Source organism: Thalassophryne amazonica, chromosome 8, assembly GCF_902500255.1.
Source record: "Thalassophryne amazonica chromosome 8, fThaAma1.1, whole genome shotgun sequence".
Taxonomy (NCBI): domain Eukaryota; kingdom Metazoa; phylum Chordata; class Actinopteri; order Batrachoidiformes; family Batrachoididae; genus Thalassophryne; species Thalassophryne amazonica.
Genome location: NC_047110.1, coordinates 50814985 through 50830665, shown reverse-complemented (window position 1 = coordinate 50830665; position 15681 = coordinate 50814985). Strand labels below are relative to the sequence as shown.

The window sequence follows — 15681 nt, the reverse complement described above, 5'->3', positions numbered from 1 at the left end:
GAGGTGCGCCGTCTCGACAGATAAGTGTCAAGCGGAGGTGCGTCGTCGAAATGAGGTGCATTGCGTAACTGCACATGTGCACTGAAAAAATTACTTGACAAAGTTCGCTTATTTTGATGGGCAAGTAAATGTATAAATTGTTCATCCGAACGTAGTAATGTATAAAATCTACTCACTATAAAACGATAAGTATTTTTAACCTGGAGTTAGCTTATTTTGACAGGCAAAATATACATATACATACATTTATGCTCGTAATGTAAAATACAGAAAATGTTTTACTTACTAGGCTATAAATACACTGAATACAATTAATAAATTAAAAAAAACTTTGACGGAAAAAACAATGCGCATGCGCAGTTGCACGTCGAGCGAATTACATCATCTCCCCATGTGTAATTGCGCGAGGCACCTCATCTCCACGGGTGACGTCTTCAAGTCCTGGGTAGAGCGTACTGCACATGCGCAGTAGCGCGATGCACCTCATTTCGACGTTCACCTCATCTCGACGGGACACTGGCGCCTGGACTAAACCATTGTACAACTGTGCAGGGGTGGGAAGGGCCATCAGAGATCTTTCAATATTATTGTTAGAGCAGAATTATGTTTTGTAACATTTATACATTCATTCTAATTGTATTCTTTTACAAAATGAATTGTATGGATATTAATAACATGCAATACAAAAATGTATTTAATGACAGTTTTTGTGCGCCCCCCCCCCCCCCCATGCTCTGAGTCCTGGGTACATAGTACCCTTTATCCCCCCAGTCCGACGTCCCTGTATTACTCTGGTACAAAGAGGACAAACAGTGTAAAGAACAATAATCAAGACGTTAAAGAGCAAACTCCACTTTTCCCCAGAAAGACATGATCAGGAAGCGAGCGTAGCTCACAGCAGCTCCCATTGAAAATAACGGAGAGACAGCCTGTGATTGTTGCATGTTTACATAAAACAAACACAATAACAATGTCCATAAACCCAGAGAATATATTCATGAGAGTTTTAGGCACAATATAAAAATAGTTTTATGTTGCGATGTTAATGGTGTTGTCCGTGTGCAGCGGTTAAAGTGCAGCCCGATCAGAGCGTCTCAATGCAGTTCTCAATGTTACTGAGATCTCGCAGCGACCTCTCCGAGGTTTTGCGGGATTTGAAACGTCAATAGGGCAAATAGAAAACCAGTGGGTGCCATCACACAGGCTCTGTCCATTATACATGCAGTCTACGATGAGGACACAAACGCCCCCAAATCCTACACACTGTAGCTTTAATCAAAACTTACCTTGCCGTTGCTATCATTTTCACAAGTCTATTATACATTTTTGTTTATGTCTGGGGGGGGGTTAAAATTGACAGTGGCAGTTACTTTTGGTTCCCCAAGACTGCCAAATACAGCTGGCTATCAGACTCTTGATTATTCATTTGTGATGCTGTGCTGCACCCAAACATAGGGTGTACCTGATGCTACTTCTTCCAGCTGACCTCAGAGTCACTCGCCTTCTGAAGGACTCTAACAAAGGTATTAGGAGTTATTAGCCGTTACCCAGCAGGTGTTTGGATGTGTGTAATGTGGCCTCAAATCATGGCTGCATTCTGGGGGAAGGGAACGCCAAGCTGGTGTATGTCTGACGTCATGACGCACAGGCGAGAGAGGGAGAGAGAGATGGAGAGAGGGGGCGATGGTGAGGAAGCTGCGATAAACATACAGGGCGTCTGCGCCTGTATAAGTAGGACAATAAAGTGACAACGGCATCAATACTCTAACAATGGATTTATCTGGTAGAGTTCTTCTTAAAGTTTTCCTCTTCGTCTACTTATTAAATTGGATTCAAGGTGAGTCGGACGAATTTTGAGAAATCCTTAAAACTGGTTCTGAAAGCGTGAAGCGACTAAGGAGCAGCTAGTTAGCCTGCTAGTTAGCATAACGGTCTGTTTGTTGTCAGGACGACTGCGCCCTTTTTGTCACCTCTCTTCCATTTAAAGACTATAAAGCGCGGATTCACAAAATATTTAGTCATTGCTGTTATATTTTGCTACTGTCATGATTTTATTGTCGCTTTTCTGTTTTGTTATCGTGCACATAACGCTGACAGCCATTGTGAGAAGAGATGCCGACAGACATTTGTGCTAAAAGCTAACGCTCCAATACCAAAATAAAATAAGACTCATTCCCGCTAACTGAACTAAGTGATCAGTTTTTGTTGCATAGTTTCCTTTTATGTGTTCGGGTTACTGTACTATGTTGTTGTCAAATGGTGTCTTTAACACATGTAGGTTAATAATTTGGTGTTTAGTAACAACAAGCTTTGGCCGTGTTATGGGCAAAATCATTAACGCCGATGTGCATAATAATGAATGAGAAGAACAAATGCAGCAGATGGTTACATAGATTGAAGTAAACATTTTTAACTGAATGACAGTCTGTATACACAGTTCAGCATTGAATTGAATATTAATTTGTGCATACGGTATTTCTGAATGTGAATTAACAGTAATTATAATCACTAAGACATTATGACTAGTACCTCTGTGAGTGTTAATAGGATGGATCCTAAAACCCAGACAAAAGGACAACCATTTGTACGCTTGCTTGATTTTTGTTGTACCAAACCAGTATTTTCAATTATTCATCTATAATCTATGTCCAAACTTTTGACTGTGTGTGTATGTTTTTGTTTTTATGTTTTTCAATATCCCATTTCATGGTCAGAGTGCAGAGGAAAATATTGGCAAAAAACTTAGAAAAACCACAGCCCTCAGCCAAGGACTTTGATGGTGGAAGAGCTCTGGTGGGATTTATAGTGAAAGGCTGTTTTTCCTTCATGGAATTTAAGTTCCCAAGATGAGTGAGTAGCCTCAGATTTATTCTGACACCCCGATGATGATGACAGTGATGATGATAAATTAATAATAATGAGGAACAAATGAGTGAATGAGTGCCATTTCCATAAGAATAACAGCACAAATAATTGGCAGGACAATCCCTAAATATACTGTACAGTAGTAGGGATCTATACCGCTTCACAGTATTGTCAAAGAAGTGGTATAAGACATTTGATGCATGTACCAGTGTTCCCATCTCCATATTTTCCATATATCAGTGGTGGAAGTGGCGAGCTGTTAGTCTGCTGTTTTGTGGAGCAGCTGCAGTCGCTTTACAACAGTTTGTGTTATCTCGTTGTGTCTCACAGAGTGGTAGCGATGCAGGGAACAATGGCAGCATATCTGCAGTGTTTTAGAAACGTATTTACACTTTGCTTTTCTTTCAAACTCTGTATGTGTCATCTGGGTGTGTGAGCGTGGCGCCAACAGCAGCTAAGTATGTAGTAATGTAGTAGTTACAGCCATCATCGGCACCAGTTTTGAAATCGGAGGTGAAATTTTTGAGCTGTTAAATATCTTCCAGATTCCCCAAATTGTCACTAATGCATGGTAACTTCCAGGTGTTTGTAGTTTTAACGGCTTCAATCATGTTTGAACGCCTTTAAACAGGGTAGTCCGAGTGTGTACAGATTGAAACTTGTTTGATTGTGCTCATTGGGGTAAAAATTTGAAGCAGCGGTTGCGGTTCTGGCCAAGGGCACAGCCGGGCGCAGCTCCTTATTTTAGTTTTCAGGCAGGTTGCCAGGTCTGCACTTTACAACCCCTGGCAAAAATTATGGAATCACCGGCCTCGGAGGATGTTCATTCAGTTGTTTAATTTTGTAGAAAAAAAGCAGATCACAGACATGACACAAAACTAAAGTCATTTCAAATGGCAACTTTCTGGCTTTAACAAACACTATAAGAAATCAAGAAAAAAAGATTGTGGCAGTCAGTAACGGTTACTTTTTTAGACCAAGCAGAGGAAAAAAAAAAAGAATCACTCAATTCTGAGGAAAAAATTATGGAATCACCCTGTAAATTTTCATCCCCAAAACTAACACCTGCATCATATCAGATCTGCTCGTTAGTCTGCATCTAAAAAGGAGTGAACACACCTTGGAGAGCTGTTGCACCAAGTGGACTGACATGAATCATGGCTCCAACACGAGAGATGTCAATTGAAACAAAGGAGAGGATTATCAAACTCTTAAAAGAGAGTAAATCATCACACAATGTTGCAAAAGATGTTGGTTGTTCACAATCAGCTGTGTCTAAACTGATGACCAAATACAAACAACATGGGAAGGTTGTTAAAGGCAAACATACTGGTAGACCAAGGAAGACATCAAAGCGTCAAGACAGAAAACTTAAAGCAATATGTCTCAAAAATCGAAAAATGTACAACAAAACAAATGAGGAACGAATGGGAGGAAACTGGAGTCAACGTCTGTGACCGAACTGTAAGAAACCACCTAAAGGAAATGGGATTTACATACAGAAAAGCTAAACGAAAGGCATCATTAACGCCTAAACAGAAAAAAACAAGGTTACAATGGGCTAAGGAAAAGCAGTTGTGGACTGTGGATGACTGGATGAAAGTCATATTCAGTGATGAATCTCGAATCTGCATTGGGCAAGGTGATGATGCTGGAACTTTTGTTTGGTGCCGTTCCAATGAGATTTATAAAGATGATTGCCTGAAGAGAACATGTAAATTTCCACAGTCATTGATGATATGGGGCTGCATGTCAGGTAAAGGCACTGGGGAGATGGCTGTCATTACATCATCAATAAATGCACAAGTTTATGTTGATATTTTGGACAATTGAAAGGATGTTTGGGGATGATGAAATCATTTTTCAAGATGATAATGCATCTTGCCATAGAGCAAAAACTGCAAAAACATTCCTTGCAAAAAGACACATAGGGTCAATGTCAATGAGCAGATCTGATTTGATGCAGGTGTTAATTTGGGGGATGAAAATTTACAGGTTGATTCCATAATTTTTTCCTCTGCTTGGTCTAAAAAAGTAACCGTTGCTGACTGCCACAATCTTTTTTTCTTGATTTCTTATAGTGTTTCTTAAAGCCAGAAAGTTGCCATTTGAAATGACTTTAGTTTTGTGTCATGTCTGTGATCTGCTTTTTTTCTACAAAATTAAACAACTGAATGAACATCCTCTGAGGCCGGTGATTCCATCATTTTTGCCAGGGGTTGTATAAGCTAGCCTGTTAGGAAGCAAGCCAGAGTAATCCATTTCATCCCGTTTTTGCACTTTTTTGGGATAGTGGGTGATCGTAATAGAATGGTGCCCTGTGGAAAAGGGGTGTTAGCCAGAGGGAAATTAGCCAGTTGCTTGATCACTTGTAAAATGCATCTGCTTAGTTTTACTTTTTGTTGTCTCTGCAGTTAAATTCAGTCTGCCACCCCCCAAAAATTATAAGAACATGATTGCTTTTAGATTTAAGAAGTCCACTGAAAAATAACCAATTCTTTTGAAAATTGGAGGAATTTATTAAGCTCTTGTTTGAGGTAGGGAACAGATAAAAAGTTGGATAAACCCACCTCAAATCACCAGATTTCAGGAAATTTTTCTGGCTGACCAGCTCAGATATTTTTCATACTTTGACGGAATAATGTTATTGTTCCTAGTAAACACTAAGCAAACATGTTTTCTGAGATATTGGGGCTTTAAAAATGGTGTGACTGATTTTAGTGCAAAGCAAGTGGTGCAGAATAGATGCTAAAATCAGTAAGTTCAGATCAGGAGTTGAAGTTGTGTATTTGTCAGCTTGTTGAAAACTTAAATAAGTTGTTTGGGATTTGGAGCAGTTTTGGCCCCCTATTTCCACATTGAAACACACCAGAGATTAAACATTTTGGTAGTTGGTTATCATGTTCCATTACTGTTTTGGTGACAGTGTTTTTCTGAAAGAAATACAGTCTTCTGGTTTGGAGGCATTAAAAATGGTGGGTTGGGGCAGGTCGTTTCACATAGACTTCCATAATTCAGGGAGTAGCAACACAATGAGTTGGGGGAAACATGGTCACGTGACTTATGGGCCAGAATAACATTCACTGAATCTATCTGTATATAAATCCAACTATTTTATTTATTTATTTGCTGAAAATGCTGGGGCCAGAATAACATTCACTGAATCTATCTGTATATAAATCCAACTATTTTATTTATTTATTTGCTGAAAATGCTGGGTTTCTGTGCATTTAATTGCACAAATAGACACAACAAGGGCTTCAAGATGTACAGATTCCCTTCACATCTGAACAGAAGAAAATTTTGTGAAAATAAAATCAGCCATGTGGGATGGAAGCCAACATCATCGTCAAAGCTTTGCAAGATAAATTTATTGTTCAGTCCCATGTACAGTAATGTACTGTAAAACTCACTTAAACTGTCATTCGTAGTCACCGGACCAAAAAAGTCCCATTGTTTTTGCATTGTCTTCCATGTAATAAACACTGTATATAACAGATTTTGTATAACTGATTTTTTTTTTTTTTTGCTCACCTCGGATAAAATGTCCCATCCGATCGCAATGTATTTCCATTAAAAATTAAAAACCCCTCGCATGTGGGACCGGAGTCATTTCCATGATTAAAACAGCAGCCGTATGTTGGACTGGAGTTATTTCCGTGATTAAAAAACTGGCCATTTATTTTTTTCATACCGTGCCCAGTCATGGATCCACAGCCTGATGTGCGCCTGTTAAATCAGACACAGCAAAAGGCTGTGATTTGACACTTTGGTGCTTTCACTCCTTTGTCTCCCATCATATTTCAGGGTTCTCCCCAAATAATGGAATAACAGTGCTGCACCGTTATACTGCCATCTAGTGCAACTATACTGAGTGGCATCATCTCATGGTGTATTAGCGCTAGACTTGGTGGGAATGTAACTGCACGCAAACCCGCTTTTTGTGGGAAATTTCACATACACGACTTCAGCTCTTTATCCGATTTACATCCAGATGACACAAAGCATGACAAAACGCAAGCGTTACATGAAGCCAGATGATCAGAGGACGATCTCTGCATTTTTTTATTTATTCATTTTTGTTTCATTTTGGCGGGGACCACAGCCCGTGCGGGGCACATCGATCGCCGTGCCATCTGGGGAGGAGGGACGCTGGCGACCAGTGTACAGAGGCAGGTGCACAGTCGACTTAATCAACACTGTCTGCTGTGGGATCGATCCGATCAGAGGCTAAGAATGATGCTGCAGGCCCTGTGACAGTGAACAGGGAGACTTTTATGAAGAAAGTGGCAAAGCGGAGTTTGAAATTTTTTAGGTACCGAGACACACTTTTAGATTTTGGGGCTGGATAGCGGCCTGCATTATTTCCATTCTTCTGTTTTAAAGGACATGTCGCACTGAAATCATAACATTTCTGATTGTTTCTGACAGCGTTTCTTAGAGGAAAATGTCTCGGCACACACTTGATTGCTGCTGACATTAAAAACGGAACCACAGACTAATTACAAATATTTAGGGATGGGTATTAATAAGATTTTATAGATATCCATGCCATTATCGATTCTGCTTATCGATCCAATTCCTTATCGATTCCCTTATGGATACCTCTTGTGAATTTTCTGTGTACTAAAAGTAGGCTTTACAGGTTTTCTATGTCAACATTTTATTGAGTCTTAAAGTAAATAAATATGAAATTGGTCACTGTATCCTTGATCTCTGGACATAAATAAAAATGAATTCTGTAGTTTTTGTCAAAAGCATTTCCTTTCAGACATTTTGGCATGAATGTCACTCCATACCTCCGAGCTGAGCGCAGCTGGCTGCTGCACGTCAGCGCAGGACGTCTCATTTTGGAAGGAAAAAAAAACATTTTGATCGAGTGCAGTTTATTTGTATTACAACATTGGAAAGAGGTGTCAATTGATTTAAATGGCGTTTTGCTTTGAATTTATTAATTCAGACTGGACTCTGTCGTTCTAACTTGACTCAGCAGAGAGCCTCACAGCGTTTGGAGCTGTGTGAACAGAATGGAGGACGATTCTCGTTTCTTTCTTGCAACAAGACAGGAGTCCCAGTTATTGACTTTAATCCTCACAAAAGTGACTCACAGTTGACATATTCAGGGATGAAAGTGATGAAAAACAAAAAAGTGGAAACCCAAAATTACCTCCCAACACCACCCGCAGGAAAATGTTTGAATTCTAGAGCCTCGGAAATGCAATCTGGGCCGATTCCAGACAATAAACTACAGTGAGTACAGCATCCATTTTGGTGAGAAAAAAAAACAACTTATTCTAATTCATTCCAGCAGTATTCTACCCTTACTAGGATGCAGCAGTTTTCTAGCTTGGTAGATAGTTCTGGAGGAAATTACTGAAGAAATTAACAAATTGAAAATGTGGTTTGACCAAAACAAATAAGACAGGGATGAAGTGGAGGTGTAAGAGTCACTAGGTGTTCACAGGAAACAGTTATTTATTTATGTTTATTGTTAGTTGGTTTTCTGTTGTTTTTAATCAGGTTCTTTTTGTCTCTCTCTAAAATTGTATTGTAGCATTCCTAGTTATTACTATATTATTGTTGTTGTTATTATTATTAATGTATAAACAAAAATAAATTTAAAAAATATTACAATTTCATACATTTGACTCTTTTACAACAACAAACGCTGAGCCATTAATTATTTTACAGAAAACAAATGCACACAAACGTGCTGAGATGCAAACAGCTTAATGCTAACTTTAACATTAAAAATGCCATAGACATACTAACTCATTACCATCTGTCTCATTTTTAAGTTAGAAAATACATCTATCAACTGTTTCAGAAGATCATAACAGGTCGGTTAGTGACTTTACTCCTCACAAAAGTGACTCACAATTGACATATTCAGGGATGAAAGTGGTGAAAAACAAAAAAAAAAAGCCGTAACCCAAAATTACCCCCAACACCATTAATTAGCCATTAATTATTACACAGAAAACAAATGCACAGAAATGTGCTGAGATGCGAACAGCTTAATGCTAACTTTAACATTGAAAATGTCATAACGTTAGCATCGGTCCTGTTTTTAAGTTATAAAATACATCTATCAACTGTTTCAGAAGACCAGGTCAGTTTAACATAAAAAGGTAAATATTACTCACAGACATATGCTTTTTGGGGTTTTAACGGGGAAAAATTAAGATAAAGTGAAATATAACAAAGAACTAATGAAGCAGTGGGTGGGATCAATGCTTCATTGCTTCAAGTTTCAAAGAAGAGCCGCGCTGCAGAAACAGTTGATTACAGACCCTGCAGGGGTTCTGTAATCAATGTGACATGATCATTTTCCCGACAAACACCCCCCAAAACAATGGCTACTCTGAAGGACCCATAAGGGAATTGTTAAGCAAAAAGGCTGTTGATGTCAGTGGATTGAATCATTTCTTAACAATACCTGAAAAGAACCGGTTCTCGATACCCAACCCTAATGTTTACATAAGTGTGATGTCGTGTTATGATGACTCGTGTTTAAGTGATAACTGTTCATTTAGATGCATTCATGGTGAAAGCAGCATCTTTCCACTGTGTAAAAACTTAGCATGTGCACATTGTGCGAGTGTGGTGCGTGCTGCTCGGTTACAGAACAGGCTCACGTCAAGACAGACTCTCAAATTAAAAAAGTAATAAACGCAGTCAGTGTTGCGAAGCTCCTCATAAATTTCTCTCACGGTTAGATAGAAAGTCCATTATCTCCTGAAAATAATGTATTCTGACTTTTTCCCAGTGTAAAATAAATAAAAAATCCATCGGCATGTCCGGCCTGTGTAAGGAAAAAAAAAAAATCAGCATTGTGGAGACATTCCACGCTCACAAACAGCAGCGTCACCACACGTTAGAATCCAAAATCTGACACACTCTGAAAAAATTAAGAGTTTGGGGGTTTTAGTGTGTTGCCTCCTGTCTCTCTGTACAGCCTCTGTAAATCTCAACCTTTACTTTGAAAAGCTCAGAAGCTCCGTTATCGGACAAATCAGTGTTCGTTTCACTGTCTGTCAGCCATTGGGATGTTTCTGCTTTTTCCTAAAATGTACATCGTATGCTGAGAAATGCCGACAAATGCAGAGTAATAAGACCATTCCAGAAATGCACCTGCTGGCTCGGAGAGGAAAGCTGGATCTTTTGTGTTTCTATTTTTATTTTATTTTTTGACAATATAGAGAGGTGTCAAAATTTGAATCACAAGGACATGGTCAGACTTTCACACTTTGAAGTGAATGCCCCCAGCGTGGTGATCTTGTGACTTTAAAATTGAAAATTATGCAGGGGAAATGTGTTGATTAAAAAAAGTCTAGAATCTCCCACATTTTAAATCATCTTTCTATGCATTCTTTTTTTTTTTTTTTTTTTGTCTCAAATGAGTTTATTGCACATTTGTAACATACAGTGTGTCAATGAAACACAAACTTTTTAGATTAATTTAACTAATCAACAATTCAGCACAGAATCAGACCAGAAACAGTACTAAAAGATTTTCATTTTTGTCTTAGGGCTTCACAACACAAGGTCGGATAGGACCCCGAATGGAAGCATTGTCTGCCGCTTCGGGTGATAGTTTCCAACAGCACCGCTATACAAAATATTTGTGGGGAGAAACTTGTATTTTAATAGTTTTTGCAGTGCGCACGCTGATCACATTCCAGGATCACATACATTTGGCAGAAAAGTCTGCAAATTTACAGCACAGAGTCAGAAAAAGAGAAAATTGTACAGCTTACATTTGAATTGGAGGTGATGATTGTAGAAAGAAACGCTTGTTGAGGGTCAAATTAGTCCAGAATAAAGCATAATTCAGCGATGGAGAACTTTAAAACTGTCAAGCACATCATTGCATGCCATGTACCAGAGCTGCAGAAGCATAAATCAGGCTTTAAATTCATGAAATAAATCATCATAAATTGTAAATTTAATAGCTAAATTATTTTTATATTTATTTTGATAGCACTTGTACCTGGATGTGTTGCTGTATGAGGTTAACTGATCAAATATGTGATGTTTCACCACAAACAGAAATGTAAAATACAGAGCCACTGACCTTAAAATATAGTCACAAAATTTTATCGGAAGACTACAAAATATTAAATTTTAAATTTAATTTAGTGTACATGCAACATCGGACGAGGAACAAGATGTGCAAGGAACATTCATGCATCCTCATGGTCCCTCTAAGACTAACAGTTGGCCCAGGAGGGAGGATATCTGTTGCGCCCCTTTGTAGATATCTTGAAGATTATTTATGCTTCACTTACGTCAACTGGTAGGCAATATAAACTTCCATCTGATGTTGAAAAACAAATCAATACATTGTTTGCACTCTTCAAATAAGCAGTATTTATTGAAGTTTTGCTTCAAGTGAAACTGTGGTTTGTTTAAATTGTAGACCTGTGTTTGGTAAAACCTGCAGATAAGTTCAATATTTAGACAAATAATTTTTTTTTACAGTTATCAGTAGGTATCGAGAGCCAGTTCTTTTCAGGTATCATTAAGAAATGATTCGATCCACTGACATCAATAGCCTTTTTGCTTAACAGTTCCCTTACCGGTCCTTCAGAGTGGCCGTTGTTTTGTCTGGAAAATGATCATGTCTCTACGTTGATTACAGAACCCCTGCAGGGTCTGTAATCAACCATTTCTGCAGCGCGGCTCTTTTTAGAAGCTTGATGCAGTGAATCAAAGAAGCAGTGATCCGACCCACTGCTTCATTGTTTCTTTGTTTTATTTCACTTTATCTTAATTTTTCCCCACTAAAACCCCAAAGAGCATATAATGAGGAAAATAAGTATTTGAACACCCTGCGATTTTGCAAGTTCTCCCACTTAGAAATCATGGAGGGGTCTTAAATTTTCATCTTAGGTGCATGTCCACTGTGAGAGACATAATCTAAAAAAAAAAAATCCGGAAATCACAATGTATGATTTTTGAATAATTTATTTGTATGTTACTGCTGCAAATAAGTATTTGACCACCTGTGAAAATCAATGTTAATATTTGGTACAGTAGCCTTTGTTTGCAATTACAGAGGTCAAACATTTCCTGTAGTTTTTCACCAGGTTTGTACATACTGCGGCAGGGATTTTGGTCCACTCCTCCATACAGATCTTCTCCGAATCTTTCAGGTTTGGAGTTTCAGATCCCTCCAAAGATTTTCTATTGAGTTCAGGTCTGGAGACTGGCCAGGCCACTCCAGGACCTTGAAATGCTTCTTACGGAGCCCCTCCTTAGTTGCCCTGGCTGTGTGTTTGGGGTCATTGTCATATGTGAAGACCTAGCCATGACCCATCTTCAATGCTCTTACTGAGGGAAGGAGGTTGTTTGCCAAAATCTCACAATACATGACCCCATCCATCCTCCCTTCAATACGGTGCAGTCGTCCTGTCCCCTTTGCAAAAGAGCACCCCCAGAGTATGATGTTTCCACCCCCATGCTTCACGGTTGGGATGGTTTTCTTGGGGTTGTTCTCATCCTCTAAACATGGTAAGTGGAGTTCATTTCAAAAAGCTTTATTCTGGTCTCATGTGACCACATGACCTTCTCCCATGCCTCCTCTGGATCATCCTGATGGTCACTGGTGAACTTCAAACAGGCCTGGACGTGCTGGCTTGAGCAGGGGGACCTTGCTGCCCTGCAGGATTTTAAACCATGACAGCATCATGTGTTACTAATGTAATCTTTGTGACTGTGGTCACAGCTCTCTTCAGGTCATTGACCAGGTCCTCCTGTGTAGTTCTGAGCTTTCTCAGAATCATCCTTACCCCACAAAGTGAGATCTTGCATGGAATCCCAGACCGAGGGAGATTGACAGTCATCTTGTGTTTCTTCCACTTTCTAATAAATAATCATAACAGTTGTTGTCTTCTGCCAAGCTGCTTACCTGTTGTCCTGTAGTCCATCCCAGCCTTGTGCAGGTCTACAGTTTTGTCCCTGGTGTCCTTAGACAGCTCTTTGGTCTTGGCTATGGTGGACAGTTTGGAGTCTGATTGATTGAGTGTGTGCACAGGTGTCTTTTATACAGGTAACAAGTTCAAACAGGTGCAGTTAATACAGGTAAAGAGTGCAGAATAAGAGGGCTTCTTAAAGATGAATTAACAGGTCTCTGTGAGCCAGAATTCTTGCTGATTGGCAGGTGTTCAAGTACTTATTTGCAGCAGTAACATACAAATAAATTATTTAAAAAAATCATCCATTGTGATTTCTGGATTTTTTGTTTTTTTATTTTTTTTTAAGATTATGTCTCTCACAGTGGACATGCACCTAAGTTGAAAATTTCAGACCCCTCCATGATTTCTAAGTGGGAGAACTTGCAAAATTGCAGGGTGTTTAAATACTTATTTTCCTCACTGTATGTCTGTGAGTAATATTTACATTTTTTATGTTAAACTGACCTGGTCTTCTGAAACAGTTGATAGATGTATTTTATAACTTAAAAACAGGACTTATGCTAACATTAGCTAACATGAGCTCAGCTCAGAGTCTGCGTCTTTTCAACTGTTGTAATACTGACAACAAACTAAAACAGACTTTTGTTTTTTCCTCCTGAAATGAGACGTCTTGCGTTATTAATTACATTGATGCTGACTTGCAACGCAGCCAGCTGAGCTCAGCTCAGAGTCTACGGAGTTACATTTGTACCATTAATGTCTGAAAGGAAATGCTTCTGACAAAAACTACAGATTTTTATTTCTATTTATGTCCAGAGATCAAGGATCCAGTGACCAGAGTCTGGTCAGAATTAATAAATTCAAAGTGAAACGCCGTTTAAATCAATTGACACCTCTTTCCAAATGTTGTAATGCAAACAAACTGCAATCGATCAAAATGTTTTTTTTTCCCTCCCAAAATGAGACATCCTGTGCTGACATGCAGCAGCCGGTTGAGCTCAGCTCAGAGGTACAGAGACATTCATGCCAAAATGTCTGAAAGGAAGTGCTTTTGACAAAAACTACAAATTTTGTTTATTTTTATTTATGTCCACAGATCAAGGATACAGTGACCAATTTCATATTTATTTTCTTTAAAGCTCAATAAAATGTTGTTGACATAGAAAACCTGTAAACCCTACTTTTAGTACACAGAAAATTCACAAGAGGTATCGATAAGGAATCGGATCGATAAGCAGAATCGATAATGTCGTATAATACCCATCCCTAGTTATCAGCAAGCCATAAACTAACAAATATGTAACTTTAGACCTTTTTTATAGTTGTTAAAATACCTAAGATATCATTCTGTACAGACTTAAAGTGCGTATCACTAGTGCAGTAAATAAAATGTCAAATGAGCTGACTAAATAAAGAACGAATTATGAAAATATTGATGTATTTTGTTTTATTTTTGGTGCCATATACCCAAAGAAATTAAGTCATAAACGGGGAAATTAGCATGATTTCACCTGCCTCTGATAAACACTCAGAAACCTGAAGCTGTGAGGAATCTGAATTTTGGTGACATCATCTTAGGTCATGCCCCTAACACGAAAGGGGGAAAATGTAATTTTTTACAGTGTAAAATCAGTGTTTTGTTTTTTGTTTGGTTTTTTTTTTTTTTGTGGTCTTTGCCCGTGAATACATTAAAATGTGTATTTTGCAAGGATGTAGTCATTGTTACTTATTAGGTAGACAGATTTTCCGAAGGTAATATTTTGAGGGGAAAGTGAGCAGTTTTTTTTATTCTGCGTCTCGTACAAAGAGCTGAAATGAAGCCCAGCGCAGTGTGAGAATGGTCTTCAAAACATGGATCAACCACAGATTTTATCCTTTCCTTTCGTGTGGACAGGAGAAAATTCTTAAAGCATATTTTCTCTGCCAAAAGCGTGCACCCAGCCCTGTTTGTAGTTTGCGTTGCATCAGGCCAGTCTCACCGAGAAACCCGCTTCTGTGATCATGGAGTCAGACAGAAAGGCGCTGATGAGTGTCCACTTCTAACAGGACAGCCGTGATGTGAACCAGCTCCCAGCTCTTTTGAGTTAATGGCTAAGCTGAACTTAACCAGCTAAACCAGTAGCTAAGTTATGCGCTACCCGTGGTTCCATATTAAAGCCATATTACAACAAAACAGCCCAGATTGACTGTGTGTACTGGTGTAAGTCATAAAATAGACACAGGTGGAGTGACCTTCAGGCAGCTAATGGTCAGCACCTTAGGTTACATCACTTTTATGGCTAAAATAGCTCTGAATGTATGTATATTTCAGATGCTGTACGGCTAATCTTATTTTTATCAGCTACGAGGTCTGTTAGAAAAGTATTGTACCTTTTTATTTTTTCAAAAACTATATGGATTTGAATCACGTGCGAATCTCTCATCAGCCGTTAAAATTTTCACCGAAAACCACCTGAGTTTCTCGAATGGTGTCCACTTGGATGTGTCTCACAGTTTCTGAAAACATTTTGATCAAGCAAAGCGGCAGTCTCTCAAGAAGTTCTCAGACAAAGGAATTCCGATGGGAGGGGTGGACCAGTGCTCACTCAAAGCCTGCCCACAGGCGAATGACGCAACAGACAGGCGTGAAAAAACTCACACATGCGCACGAGGGTTCATGCTTGGCTGATGTAATCGCACGTGATTCAAATCCATATAGTTTTTGAAAAAAATAAAAAGGTACGATACTTTTCTAACAGACCTCGTACATCAGGACTCTCACTAGGAATAGTTGGAAGTAATGATTTATAATCTGCTGTGTGTGTGTGTGTGTGTGTGTATATGTATATATATATATATATATATATATATATATATATATATATATATATATATATATATATATATATATATATAT

General features: G+C 38.7%; 1 long non-coding RNA gene and 1 pseudogene across 1 annotated transcript in view; both read left to right on the top strand.

The window, feature by feature from the left end:
* Positions 1 to 1651: 1651 nt before the first annotated feature.
* LOC117515586 overlaps positions 1652 to 15681 on the top strand; it is a 70970-nt pseudogene continuing 56940 nt past the window's right edge.
* Positions 7426 to 15681, top strand: part of LOC117515588 — a 12044-nt gene continuing 3788 nt past the window's right edge. The window contains exon 1 of the long non-coding RNA XR_004562189.1: positions 7426 to 7510. This is a non-coding gene — a long non-coding RNA (uncharacterized LOC117515588). The remainder of the gene's footprint in view (positions 7511 to 15681) is intronic.